The following is a 14,863-nucleotide window of genomic DNA, read 5'->3' as shown; positions in this document are numbered from 1 at the left end:
CACTCATGAGAACTTCATGAAGCATACACAAGTATCAGTAGCCAAATCGATTAAGCAGAAGAAAGGATATCAGAGACTGAAGATCAACTTAATGAAATAAAGTAAGAAGACAAAAGTAGAGAAAAAAGAATGATGAAAAGAAATGAACAAAGCCTCCAAGAAATATGGGACTATGTGAAAAGACCACATCTACGTTTGATTGGTGTACCTGAAAGTGACAGGGAGAATGGAACCAAGTCGGACAACATTCTTCAGGATATTATCCAGGAGAACTTCCCCAATCTAGCAAGTCAGTTAGCTTTACTGCATAAGAAAAGACCCCAGAACTTAGTGGCTTAAAATAACCTTTTTTTAGGTTATTGTAAGTCAGCAATTTGAACCGGACAGTCCTTCTGGTTTGGCCTAGGCATGCTGGTCTTGGTGGGCTCACTCACCGTATGTGGTTGCTAGAAGGTAGGTCTGCTGGGAAGCGGAGGTGAGTGGACCATGTAGCTCATCAGTTCGCCCAGCCCTGTTCAAGTGGCTGTGCAGTTCTGGGCACTGTAAGTAGGCAAGCCCCAGTGTACAAACACTTTTTCAACTCTGCTTGTATCACATTTGCTAGTATCCCGTGGACCACAGCCAATCTCAAGGCCACCCCAGAACCAAGAACCAAGGGATGGATACAAGCTCTTCAAGAGGAGCTGCAGAGCACCATTGCAAGAGCATGGACACTTGGAGGGGAAGAAACTGGAGCCGTCAGTGCGTTCCACCATTGTTAGCCTTACTTTTTTTTTTTTTTTTTTTTTTGGTGTTACAGAACATTTAGTGAACTTGAGGAATCTGCAGACCTTCCTTCTAGAAAAACATTTAATTTTCCCTTGGTATCCATGGGGGATAGGCTGCAGGACATCCTGGGTACCAAAATCCACGGGTGCTCAAGTCCCCAATATAAAATGGCTTAGTATTTGCATATAACCCATGCACATCCTCGCGTATTTTAAACCATCTGTAGATTGCTTGTAATACTTACTAAAAGTAAATGCCGTGTAAATAGTTGCTATACCGTATTTAAGGAATAATGACAAGAAAAAAGTTTGTACCTGTTCCATACAAATGCAGTTTTTTTCTGAATATTTTCAATCCGATATTAGTTGAATCCACAGATCCGGGACCTGCAGATACAGATGACCAACTGTACATATGAACAATTTGCTTTTAGGGTCAGATTCTGAGACTCCCTATGGCCCATGAGTAGATGCCCTGGGGCCCTTCATCAAATGAGAAATAGACTTGCTACCTTTCACAAACACTGGTGGGAATTGTACTGGTTCCTCATTGTAAACTGATTAGGAAAAAAGTCATTAACAGAAGGTAGGAATAGTAACTTACATGCCAGATGAGCAGCGTTCACTGAAAGAACCTTGTGTTTGCCAAATTTTCTGAATGAAATTTATCAGTCACTGATGATCCTGGATTAAGAGATTTGCCTTCACGCCTCCTAGAGAAAGCATGATAGGCTTTTAAATCCCTCTCATTCCACTTCCAGTTTTCTAAGAGCTAGGGGCCCTGTCTGCAGCAACTTTTAACAGAAAGCAAACATCTAAGCAAAGGTAAACATTTACCAAACAACTTTGCAGCAAAATAATTTTGGAGAAGGGGGCAAGGGATGGAGAACATAATTTAAAATTCGTGTCACCAGTGGCTGACAATTTATGGCCACCCCAGCCTCCACGACTGCTGTTTCATTAATCCATAGTCATTGTAGCGGCAGGCCTTTTTCACATCAGTAACTTGATGCCATTAGTTGCTCCTCTGGGATGAGAACCCATTTAAACTAAAAATGAACACGCTGGGCATAATTTATAGCCATGCCAGATGAATGCCAGGAGTGCGGGGGAGGAAGGCTGCCCGGGAAGCCTGCTCAGAATGGATGCTGAGGACATGCTCTAGCCAAGCAGGAGTGCTGGACAGGCAGGGAGGCAGCCAGAGCCCGATGAAGCCAGACGCCACAAACCACAGCGGCCCCAAGTCAGGCTTCGCTGCAGGGATGAAAGAGAAATTCCGTGCATGGGGGCCGGTCCCTGAGTGAGGTCTTGAAAATGCTTTTCTGCCCCAAGCGGGAATTGATGTTCGCTCACTCAAGAGGAGCCCACTAGGATCCTGCAGGGAGAAGATTCTGGGCGTTGTCTGTGGAGCATCGTGTAACCCCCATGACAGGCAATCGTTGGCAGAAGCACCAGGAAGCCGCTGGAGCGCTCTCTGTCCCTGAAGTAAGAGATCAAACTGGTTGAGGAGAAGGACCAGAAACACCACCCCCAAACTGGGACACCCCCTTCACTTTTGGAGGTTCGTAAACATCTGACATCTGAAACCTATTGGCTCAAAGTCAACATATTCAAAATTGATTCAAAACATGTTAAAAACCAGTTCTCTGCCTTTCATATGTAGCTCAGTGCCATCGTGGCCCTTCCACTCTTCATCACAGACACTCAGTTACTGATTCTGTCTTCTCCTTTCCTGAGGGAAACGTTCTATCTGTTCATCCCCCAAAGTGCTCTTTTGGATTTCAGCCTTGTTTCCCAGCCCTTGAGCAGGCCCCAGCACCTCATTTCTCAGCCACTGCAAAGACCTCCTCACTGATCTCATTTCTTTTGGTAAGGAGTGATATTTAGAAACCCTAGTCTGGTTGCTCCTAACCTGGGCCTTTTTAAGATCATGAATCCACCAGTGAAAATCCAATAGCTGGGGTGGTTCCTCGTCTTTCTCCTTCTATATTTGTGCTTCCCTTATACATACAAAATAGTTTTGAAATTATTATGCTACAACCATGACCAACACAAGCCCGAGTGAAATTCGAGATTCCTTTCCAGTGTTTTTTTCCTTAGACAAAAACTTTTATAATCAATACTACGTTTAAAAGTTACTTGAATAGTTACTTTCTGCATGATTACATATTCAATTTAATATCTAAGTTTGTTTCTTTTTGAATTCAGTTTTAGGGTTTTCCCATTATTGATTTATATTGGCATATATCTGTCAATACAAAGGTATGATATGTATTTTGTTATCTTAAATAATGCCATAAGGAATAATATCGGCCATCTGTCTTTTCACATTGCTGGAAATGCATCTTCAGGATAATTTGCTACAAGTAAAGTTGCTGAATCAAAGGGTAAATGCATATGTCATTTGATGGAGTATTGTCAAATTCAACTCCTGAGGGGTTGTGTGACCATGCCTGTTTCCTCTCAGTCTTGCCGACAGATTGGGTTGTCCAGCTTCTGAATTTTTTGCTAAGCTAATGGGTAAGAAATGGGATCTCAAGGTAGTTTTTTGATTGTGTTTGTTTTTTGAGACAGAGTCTTGCTCTGTCACCCAGGCTTGAATGCAGCACCATAATCTCAGCTCATTGCAACCTCCACCTCCTGGGCTCAAGCAATTCTGGTACCTCAGCCTCCCAAGTAGCTGAGATTTCAGGCGTGGGCCACCACACCTGGCTAATTTTCTTTTCTTTTTTTTTTTTTTTTTTTTTTTTTTGTATTTTTAGTAGAGACAGGGTTTTACCATGTTGGCCAGGCTGGTCTTGAACTAGTGATCTCAAGTGATCCACCTGCCCTTAGCCTCCCAAAGTGCTTGGATTACAGGCATGAGCCACCATGCCTGGCCAACTATTGGGGGGTTTTTGTTTGTTTGTTTGTTTTTGGAGACAGGGTCTTGCTGTCACCCAGGATGGAGTGCAGTGGTGTGATCATAGCTCACTGCAGCCTCAAACTCCTGGGCTCAAATTATTCTCCTACCTCAGCCTCCTGGGTAGCTGGGATTACAGGTGCGTGCGACCATGCCCAGCTAATTTTTTTTTTTTTTTGGTAGAAACAGTGTCTCACTGTGTTGCCCAGGTTGGTCTCAAACTCCTTGCCTCAAGCAATCCTCCTACTTTGGACTCTCAAAGTTCTGGGATTATAAGTGTGAGCCACTGTGTCTGGCCCCTCAATGTAATTTTAATTTGTACTTTATAATTAGTGAAGTTGAATGTCTTTTTCTTTTTAATCTTTTTTATTTTTTAAATAGAGATGGGAAGGTCTCCCTCTGTTGACCAGGCTGGTCTTGAACTCCTGGCCTCAAGCTATCCTACCTCAACCTCCCAAAGTGCTAGGATTACAGGCATGAGCTACCATACTTTGCTGAGTGTGTGTCTGTGTGTCTGTCTGTCTATCTGTATAAAATTTAATTTTTAAGTTCAGGGGTACTTGTGTAGGTTTGTTATATAGGTAAATTTGCGTCATGGGGGATTGTTGTACAGATTATGTCATCACTTAGGTATTAATAGTAAGCCTAGTACCCATTAGTTATTTATCCTGATCCTCTCCCTCCTCCCACCTTCTCCACCCTCTGAGAAGTCCGAATGTGTGTTTTTCCCCTCCATGTGTCTGTGTGTTCTCATCATTTAGCTCCCACTTATAAGTGAGAATATATGGTATTTGGTTTTCTGTTCCTGCGTGAGTTTGCTAAAGATAATAGCCCCCAGCTCCATCCATGTTCCTGCAAAGGATATGATCCCATTCTTTTTTATGGCTGCATAGTATTCCATGTTGTATGTGCACCATATTTTCTTTATCCAGTCTACCACTGATAGGCAGTTAGGTTGATTCCACGTCCTCGCTATTGTGAATAGTGCTGCAGTCAACATGTGCGTGCCTGTGTCTTTATGGTAGAACAATTTCTATTCCTTTGGGTATATACTGGGTACATTTGCTGGGTCAAACGGTATTTCTGTTTTTAAGTCTTTGAGGAATCACCATGCTGTCTTCCACAATGGTTGAACTAATTTACATTCCCACCAACAGTGTGTAAGTATTCCTTTTTCTCTACAACTTCTCCAGGATCTGTTGTTTTTTTACTTTTTAGTAATAGCCATTCTAACTAGGAAGACATGTATTTCATTGTGGTTTTGATTTCTATTTCTCTAATGATTAGTGATGTTGAGGGTTTTTTTCGTATGATTGGCCACATGTATGTCTTCTTTAGAAAAGTGTCTATTCATGTCCTTTGTCCACTTTTTACTGGCATTCTTTTTTCTTATAACTTTAAGTTCCTTACTGATGCTGGATCGTAGACCTTTTCAGATGCATAGTTTGCCAGTATTTTCTCCCATTCTGTAGGTTGTCTGTTTATGCTGTTGACAGTTTATTTTCCTTGTGTCTGTATTTTTGTGAACAATCTTTACATGTCTTTTGTCTATTTTTCTCTCGGGTTTTTTGGTCTTTTTTCCCCCCTTGATCTTTAGTTCTTGTATATTAGGGAAATTTCCCTTATCTGTGGTATTTAGGCTCCCAGTTTGTCATTTATTTTTTGACTTTGCTTTCATTTTTTGCCCTGAGTTCCTTTGAATAGCATTTTCAAAAACATTAAGAACTCTGCTCTAGGCCAGGCATGGTGCCTCATGCCTGTAATCCCAGCCCTTTGGGAGGCCACGTTAGGAGGATCACTTTAGCACAGGAGCTCAAGACCAGCTTGGGTAGCATGGGAAAACTCTGTCTCTACAAAATAGACAAAAATTAGCCAAGTGTGGTGGCACACACCTGTAGTCCCAGCTACTCAGGAGTCTGAGGCAGGAGGATCACTTGAGCCCACGAGGCAGAGGTTGCAGTGAGCCAAGATCATGCCACTGTACTCCAACTTGGGCCACAGAGCCAGACCGTGTCTCAAAAAGAAGTATGATAAACCAGAATCCAGTTGTGAAGTTAACCGTCACCAACTTTCCTCATACGGTCCTTGATTTTTAAATATTCATGAGTTGAGTTGATATTTTAAAATTCTTCTACCAATTCTTTGACCTTTTAGTCTTCAGCCAGCCCCTTGCTTGGTTAAGGTTTTTTACCTGGAGAAGCGATTAAGTTTTCTTTACTGAACTGTCTGTCCTTAACGAACTCACCTTTTTGGATTGCTTCCATTTTCCATTGAACTAGTTAATACAATTACTAAGATGTACTTTTGAGAACCCCTGGGTTCGGGCAGGATTCTCCTTCATCCCATTGCAGAGCAGCAATTCAATAGCAGGAAAAATCAACCCAGCCAGAACAGTAATTTGTTTATCTGTTGATTCCGAAGCTGGAAGAGCCCAAAGTGGCTAGTGTCAGTTAAGTGACAGTCTCAGCTTCCATAGTAACGGAACCATTGTTGTATTCCTTGGAGGAGTCATTCCTCTCTTAGAACGAAGACATTTAAACTAACAGACCCAAAGGTTACAGGAAAAGGAAACAAAAATTCTTCAAACACATTCTTAACTGTAACTATGAGAGGCCACTCTCAACCCCTTCCCCTGCCTGGTTCCTAGAACATGTATTTTGCCTGTAAGAGAAACAGCTTTGTATGTCACTTGATGATTCAAAGCATAAGCAAATCCCAGCTAATGACATAAGTGGGTCCTATCATTCCACGATTCTTTCAGGCCAGCTGCCTCTGGATGAAGGAATACCAGTAGGACCAGTGCATTCTGTGGACTTTGAGCTGATGGCCACATTTCTGCTGTGAACTTAGTTTCTTGCTCCAAAGCTATGTTGTGAGCAATACTACAACCTCCTCTGGGTTTGTTTTATTTTTCTGAATTGGAAGCTTCAAGTCTTTCTTCAATTCTAGACATTTCTCAAAAATCATCTCTTCAAATATATACCTTGCCTCACTTTTTTTCTGTTCTCTCATTCTAGAATTCATTAACTCGATTTTAAATATTGTCATTTCATGTTCCTTTCAAATTTTCATCTCTACCTCTCTGTGTTTCGTTATGGTTAATTTCTTCAGCTCTGTTTTCCACTTTACTAGTGAGATTTTCATATGTTGAACTTGCTTTTGTCCTATTCACTGAACCTTTCACTTCAACTATATAATTTTTGTTCCTAAACATTCTTTTTGACTTTTCATAAGGTCTTATGGTTTCTTCCTTACATATAGTTGTATACTTTAAATTCTTTTTAATTTTCTTCTGTGAAAAAGTTTGGGAGTGTTGTAGTCTTCTTGCTTATCGTGTTTGTTGTATTTCGCTTGTAGTGGACAGCTTCCTTGCATACTTTGTAATTTTGATTGTGAATTTATTTTCAGTGTGCTTGGGTTTGTGTCCATGTGTATAAAATGTCACGTGGGTTGAGAAACATGTCAAGAGTTTTTCATTTCCTCCTATTGTGTGACTCGTTTTCTCAGCAGCCTGAGATGAATATATGTTAATCTTTCTTGCCTTTCTATCCTTGCAGCACATGCTAGTACAAATTTAAATGCAAGAATAAAAAATTAGTAGATTATATCTACTATTTTCCCTCCATTCAGAACTCAAACATGAGCACGCTTTCTTACAATCTTCACAAAGCAAAATATAACTCTACTATTGTTAGCATCCTATGAATAATAGGAGTTTCAACGAGAATAGAGAAATGGAGGAAAGGAAATAAAGATAATTGCAAGACAAAAATCACAGAACTAAAGGATGTAATTTTTTCAAATTGAAATGGACCTTGATTGTCCAGTACCATGAATAAAATGAAATCCACATGAAGACACATAATCATGAAGTTTCAGAACACAGTAAACAAAAAAGTCTTGCAAATTTCCACAGAGGAGATGAAGGGGGAGTTTCCTTACAAAAGGTCAAGGAGAAGGCTATCAGATTTCTCAAAAACAATCATGAAATTTAGAATATAATGGAGAAAAACCTTTAAAATTATAAGAGAAAATTATTTACAACCCTAGGATTGTAAAGATAAATGCCAACCTGGCATTTTGAAAGTAAATGTAGAATAAAGACTATAAGTCTCCCAGATTTTGCTTCCCCTGGATAATTTCTTAGGAAGGTACTTGATAATTTTAGTTATCTAATTTTCTTGTCTCTTCTGTTTGTATTTTTACTTTATGAAGGATTCCCTCCATTTTACCTTTCAAACTTTTTATAGGACTTTTTCACTTTTACTAGCATTATTTTTAACTTTCAAGAGATTTTATCTTTCAATTTTAAAAAAAGATTACCATCTTGTTCTTGTTTTATAGATTCAATATCTTCTCTGAGGATACTAATGATAGTAGAGTAAAGGTTGATTTTTTTTCCTCACTGCATAGTTTGTTTCTATCAAATTGCCATCTATTTTGTTTGTATTGGGCTTCATCTCTTTTGTGTGTGTGTGTGTGTGTATATATATATATATATTTTTTTTTTTTCCTCAGATATCTGGTGACCATTGGCTCTCTGTTCATAATTTACAGTAAGATTCCATAAAACTGATTGGAGACTCTGTGGATTCGGATTATAGAATGCTGAGTTTTGTAGTACAACTCTCTATCAAAAATGATGAAAAATGCTGACAAATACAAAATAACGTGTAAAACACTAGAGAGATTAAAAGTCAGTAGAGAAATTTCAGGCTTATATTTGGATGAAAGCTTGTAATGGAGGGGTTAGTGAACTATGCAATGGCAGAGCACCAAACCTGCTTGTCCACTAAAGGCATTTGTCAGTGCCATGTACTTGAACTTAAGAAACTTTAGAGGAAAAAGGGTCAGAAGTTAAGACTCATGAGCTCCATAAGGTAGTCAGACTTAAACGAGATCCTGTCCATATTGAACTGGGACCCAAAATGACTCAACGCCCACTGTATGGAGAAATGGCTCAGGGAAATCTTGGTGCTGAAAAGTGCAGTAAATTATTAATAAAAGGAGAGACCCAGAAAAGACCCTATAACACTAATGCCTAAAGACCAAGTCTTATGTAAATTTGCAGTCTAGATGGGTAAAGCTTGCTTGAGTTGACCAAGGAAGCTCAATCTTTGAACTGATTTAAGGTGGTTCTCAACTAGTTAAGTTTTCACGTCTCTGGAAGAAACAAATGAAAAGCCTCACCAGAGAAGAATACACCTAACCTTGGCTTCTGGAAAAGCCCACAAGTCGTTTTTCCAGACCGGCAAATGATGGGTCAATGATAATTAGAAACTTAAGAGCAAAAACAATATGAGTGAGTACAAAGAAAACAACAGACAACAGAAACAAACTTACTCACATTTCAAAAACTGGAAGTAATATATGTGTATGTTAAAAAATTAAGTTCACTAAATAAATGACAGGCTTTTTGAACTACAGAGAATAATAATAAAAGTGACCTTAGAAAAAGAATCATACAGATTCTAGGCATGAAAAATACAATAATAGAAATAAAAAGTGCAGTGGATATCCTTGGCAGCAGATTAGTCATAGGAGAAGGGAAAATAGTAGACTCCAGATAGAGGGGATTATCCATTATGCAGCACAGAGAGAGAAACATATGAAAAATGTAGTAAACAAGAACTAGGGAAGATGTAGTACTAAGGTCTGCCATACGTTTGATCTAAGTAAGACCCATAAGGATAGAAAAATAAGAATATGCAGAGGTCAGGTTTGAATATATCATTGTTGAAAACTTCCCCAAACTTATAAAAGCACCAGTTCATAGATTCTAAGGTCCAGTGCCCCCTAAGCATGATAAAAAAAAAATAATTCTATAACAGAAATACAATTATGAATTTACAGAAAACTGAAGAAAAAGCAACCGGAGTAAAAGACCAGATTACCTTCAAAAGAATGCCAGTTAGATTCACGGATGATTTCTCATTAGCCTCCCTGGGTGTCAGAAACAATGGAATGGTGTTTTCAGTTGGTGAAAGAAAATAATAACTGAGGAACTGCTCTGTGCTGGAGAAGACTAAAGAGACATGAGCTCTATATGCCATGAGAATTTATAGATTGGTTCCTGAGCCAATTGGTAAAATTCACCTAAATATGTAGTTTAGCTAATGGTATTGCATATCAGTGTTAATGTCTTGGTTTTGATCATTGTACTATGATTATATAAGATGTTCACATTTGGAGAAACTGGGTGAAGGGCATATGGGAAATCTTTGTATTATTTTTGCAACTTTTTTTCATGTCTGAAATTATTTCAAAATTAAAAATTTAAAAAAACTTCTACCATAGAATAGTATACTCTACAAAAGTATCTTTCAAGAATGAGGTTGTAATGAAGACATTTTAAAACAAAACCTGAGAAGGCTGAATACTAACAGACCTGCACTGGGAAAAAAAATGCTAAGAATGTATGAACATCATGCAGAAGGAAAGTGATCACAGATAGAAGGTTGGTGTTACAAGAAGAAACGGAAAAGAAAGAAAATGGACAACTAGCATTCCAAGCTGTGCAGAGGCTCCTGGGATCTGGCGATTACTACTTTCTACATTTTGTTCCTCCATGCTTAGGCATGGTACCCGCTTTCTACTCTTACTAAATTTTGGACTACCACCTTCCAAACACTTTTATAAGTCGTTTCCAGTATCAAGTCCCTCTTTTTTCCAAAATGTACTTCAGCATACATAGCTGATAGCTTGAGTGGGGGTCCCAGGAAACAGACTCGTGATTATGGGATCTGTTGTTGACTTCTTTGAGCCTGAATGTAGTGAAGACCTAATTGCTGGTGAAAATAGTTACTGTTAATCTATGGAGAGCAGTGTCATCATGAATACTTATTGTCCCCTTTGCCCACCTGGGATAAAGTACCTACTGAAGAAAGGTTTTAGGAAAAGAAGTTGCACTGCACTTCACTGGTACTATAGTCAGGATGACTTAAAGACTGTGGAGTGGAATCACTGTTTGTGACTATACTGGAGAGATCAAAGGAAAAAAATTACAAACTTATGTTCTAAACACTTAGTGTTCTCTGCTCGAAAAACAATCAGGAAGCAGAAAACTTCTAAAGTAGCCCTAAAAGGATTATTTCTTGTAGTTGTGGCTAGAATTCCATGAAAATTGAATCCAGAGCCCCATCAAGTCTCTAACATAAACGATATGGTATTGATAGGGAAAGAACAAGTTTAAAAGAGGAATATTTGTATGAAATTGGACAAATTGACCACTTTGAATTCCCAGATATCCTCCAGCCTTCCTTACAGAAGAAAGCAGTTCCACCTCCCCTATCTGCAGACACTTGCTTTCTTTCCCTTGACTGAAGATTCTGTAGTAATGTCACCAGAGGCAATTGACTTCACAAGGGATACTCTTATTCTTCTCCAGGCCCACCTCTACCACCCTTCATTGCCTCCAGATGAACAACTACAGTCATATTTCTCATACCATATGAAGACTGCTTCAGGAAGAGATAGCTTGTCTATCCTGGGGAATATGTGTAAGAAATAAGTCTAAAGATGTTAGAGCCAGGAAGATGTAATATAATTCTGGATCAGACTGAATTTATCAATAAAGATTGTGGGTTTAATGTTGTAGCCTGACAGCTAAGACTGACTCTAACAATTTGCTTGCTTGCTTGACTGAAACCTAGACTAACTTGTCTCATTAAATGAGATTGAGATGTCACAACTTCCTGGTGTGTTGAAGAGGAGGCAGCACAAAGACTTAAAGATATTAAAATGTTGGAATGTTTTATTATGGCTATCAAATCCCTACAACCACCCCAACTCCAAGGTAGCACTCAATCATATACCCCAGAGGACACTCCATTTACTAATGCATTAAAAAATACTTTAGTGGGTGGGTGTGATGACTCACTCCTGTAATCCCAGCACTTTGGGAGACCAAGGCAGGTGGATCATGAGGTAAGGAGTTCAAGACCAGCCTGGTCAACATGGTGAAATTTTGTCTCTACTAAAAATACAAAAATTAGTTGGGCATGGTGGCGCATGCCTGTAATTCCAGCTACTCGGGAGACTGAGGCAGGAGAATTGCTTGAACTGGGACCCAGGAGGCGTAGGTTGCAGTGAGCTGAGGTCACGCCACTGCACTCCAGCCTGGGGTATAGAGCGAGACTCCGTCTCAAAAAAAAAAAAAAAATGCTTTAATGAGAGGAGCATTTCATCCTTGAAAAACTCTGTGGTGGCTCAGAACCCAGGAAGGATGGTGAGAGATGCCAGCCTTGAAATGGGCTCTTTAGTTTCGCTGAGAATGATAAGATCTCAGAGGGACAAACTTAACCTCCAAAGACAGGTGGGAACAGTCATTATAATTAGTATAGGCAAAGTGGAAATCAGAGTTTTTTTGACTTCAGTCAATTACTTTTTTCTATATCAATTTGCAAGGATGAAAAGAAGCACTTTGCTTTTACATGGTAGGACCAGCAGTACACCTTCACAATTTTGCCTTCAGACTATGTCAGTGTTCCCAAAATCTAGTCTTCCCAGATCTGAATCATTTTGTCATCCCACAGAACATTATTTTGGTTCACTGCATTGATGACATTATGCTAAATTGGCCTGGTGAACAGTAAATGGTAAATTCCTTCACCAATCTACTAAGACCATATGTGCCAAAATCCCATCACAGAAGTAAAGTTTCCAAATTACAATACTGTAGAGAATTTAAGGTTATTCCCTTCAAAGTGAAAGATGAGCTATTGCACCTTTGGAATATACCAATTAGAAAGTGACATAGCACTTGTGGACTTTGGATTTTTCGGTGTTAGAGACCCCATTTGACTATGCTACTCTGACCCATTTACTGAGTGGCATTTATCAATAGGAAGATCCCGAGAATTTTGGAGCAAAGGCACTCCCTCTACTGCAGATAATTCTTTTGAGAAATAGCACCTGGTCTGCAACAGAGTTGTCTAACATGAAGTGGGTATTAACTGATTCATCAAGACCCAACATTTGGAATATGAACAATCCATCACCAAATGGAAATGGTATATATAGAGATCAGGTTTGAATCAGTCATGAAGGCATGAGTAAGTTGCATGAGAAGGTGACTCAGGTTCTCTTGACACCAGTTCTTGCTGCACTGCTGTCTCTCCTTTAATTTACACTTTTGCCCTCATAGAAAATTATTTATGATAACTTGACAGAGAAAGAAAAATAATGGGCTCATTTACAGATTGTCCTTTATGATATGCTGTCCTCAGCAAGAAGTGGACCAATGTTGTATTATACTATCAAGAGTGTTACTGAAAGACCATAAAAGTAAATCCTCCCAATGGGCAGAAGGTCAAGATGTACATCTGATTTTCTGCCTCATCTGGATAAAAAACTCGAGGTACAGATCCATACTAACACATGGGAGTGGCTAATGATTAGACCATATGTTCAGATACTTCATAAATATTATAAGATTGTTTGAGACCAGCCCGGCTAACATGGACATACTCCATCTCTACTAAAAATACAAACATTAGCTGAGCATGGTGGTGTGTGCCTGTAGTCCCAGCTACTTGGGAGGCTGAGGCAGGAGAATTACTTCAACCCAGGAGGCGGAGGTTGCAGTCAACCGAGATCACGCCACTGCACTCCAGCCTGGGTGACAGAGCAAGACCCTGTCTCAAAAAAAGTCTCCAGAAAGAAATATTATAAGATTGGCAACAAAGAGTTACAGGAAAGAGATATGTGGGTGTGCCTCTTGAAATGGACAAAATATACAGATATCTGTGTCCCATTTATTTTTCCTGTAAAAGATATAGAGGTGTCTCTCAATCATCAGGTGGACAAGATTATTTATTTTGGGAATGGCAGCCTCCCTGGCATGTACTTATATAAAAAGTATATAGGTACCATATACTTATATAAGTTACACATACATACAGACTCCTATCTCATATACATGATATATAGTAATGATGTAGAAGCACCATAAAGTCATATATACGGTAACCATGGAGACAGGAATGGAGACCATTTGTGGATTTGATAAGGTGGATTCCTCTTACCAAGGGTGATATACCTGCTGTCGCTGCAGAATACCCAGTTTGCCAACAGCAGAGACCAACCTCAAAAGTCCACCATTCCCTAGTGGAACCAGGCTGCCATCTGGAAACAGGTTGAGGTGAATTATGTTGGATGGTTTTCATTCTGGAAGGATAAGTTATTTGTTCTACTAGATTAGAATATATCTATTCCTGTGTGTGTGTGTGTGTGTGTGAGATTAGTCTTCTATCCCCACATTGTTTCTGCCAGAGCCACCAAGTCCATGGAATTCACTGGTCATATATATGCATATGTATGGATGCGTACACCCTATCATGCAGAAGTAACCAGGCTGACAGAATATGGTATGGTCTAATTAAGTTTCAATTACAACACAAACTTGGAGACCAGCCCAGGATGTTTTGTGCTCTCTCATAGCTATTGTTTGGACTTGGAATCAGTGACCAGTATGTGATTCTCTCATAGAAGACAGGATAGCGAAAAAAACACACTTTAAAAAATGTAAATACAAGCCATCAAGGTACAAAAGACCAGTATTTAGAATGTTTAATAAACTACACTTTGATGAAAAAAGGTAAATATATCAAATGGCAGAAAATTTAAACAGGCAAAAGAGGAAATCCAAACGGTCAAAAAAACATGAGCATGTGTTCAACTACATTAGTAATCAGAGAAATGCAAATCTAAACCACAATAAGATATTACTATACATTCATCAAACTGGAAGTTAAAAAAATCTGACAGTGCAAATGTTGAACAGAATGTAGAGTAACAAGATCTCCTATACAAGGAAGTAAAATTTATACAACCATTTTGACAAGCAGTTTGTCAATCTCTAGTCAAGTTAAAGTTATATTTTCCAGTCTTTTACTTTTAAACTTTTGATATTTTCATCATTCAGATATGTCTCTTGTAAACAGCATAGCATGGCTTTTTAAAAAAAATCTAGTCTCATAACCTTTGTTTTTTGACTTTCATAGTTTTGGTTGAGTAGTCAATTGGTATTCTTTTATTGCCTCTTTTTTTCTTTGCTTTGTGTGTGTGTGTGTGTGTGTGTGTGTGTGTGTGTGAGACGGGGTCTCACTCTGTCACCCAGGCTGGAGTTCAGTGGTGCAATCTCAGCTCTCTGCAACCTCTGCCTCCCAGGCTCAAGTGATTCTTGTGCCTCAGC

At 39.2% G+C, this 14,863-nt stretch overlaps 1 long non-coding RNA gene across 1 annotated transcript; it reads right to left on the bottom strand.

The window, feature by feature from the left end:
• Positions 1–439: 439 nt before the first annotated feature.
• On the bottom strand, positions 440–6,000 carry LOC116271711. Its single transcript, XR_004180423.1, has 4 exons — positions 5,915–6,000; positions 1,372–1,480; positions 1,083–1,154; positions 440–540 (listed from the first exon to the last, which is right to left on the bottom strand). It is a non-coding gene; the product is annotated as an uncharacterized LOC116271711 (long non-coding RNA).
• Between the last annotated feature and the right edge of the window lie 8,863 nt (positions 6,001–14,863).

The sequence above is a fragment of the Papio anubis genome, chromosome 1, assembly GCF_008728515.1.
Source record: "Papio anubis isolate 15944 chromosome 1, Panubis1.0, whole genome shotgun sequence".
Taxonomy (NCBI): Eukaryota; Metazoa; Chordata; class Mammalia; order Primates; family Cercopithecidae; genus Papio; species Papio anubis.
The sequence above is the reverse complement of the archived record's forward strand: the minus strand, read 5'-3'. Positions and strand labels throughout refer to the sequence as shown.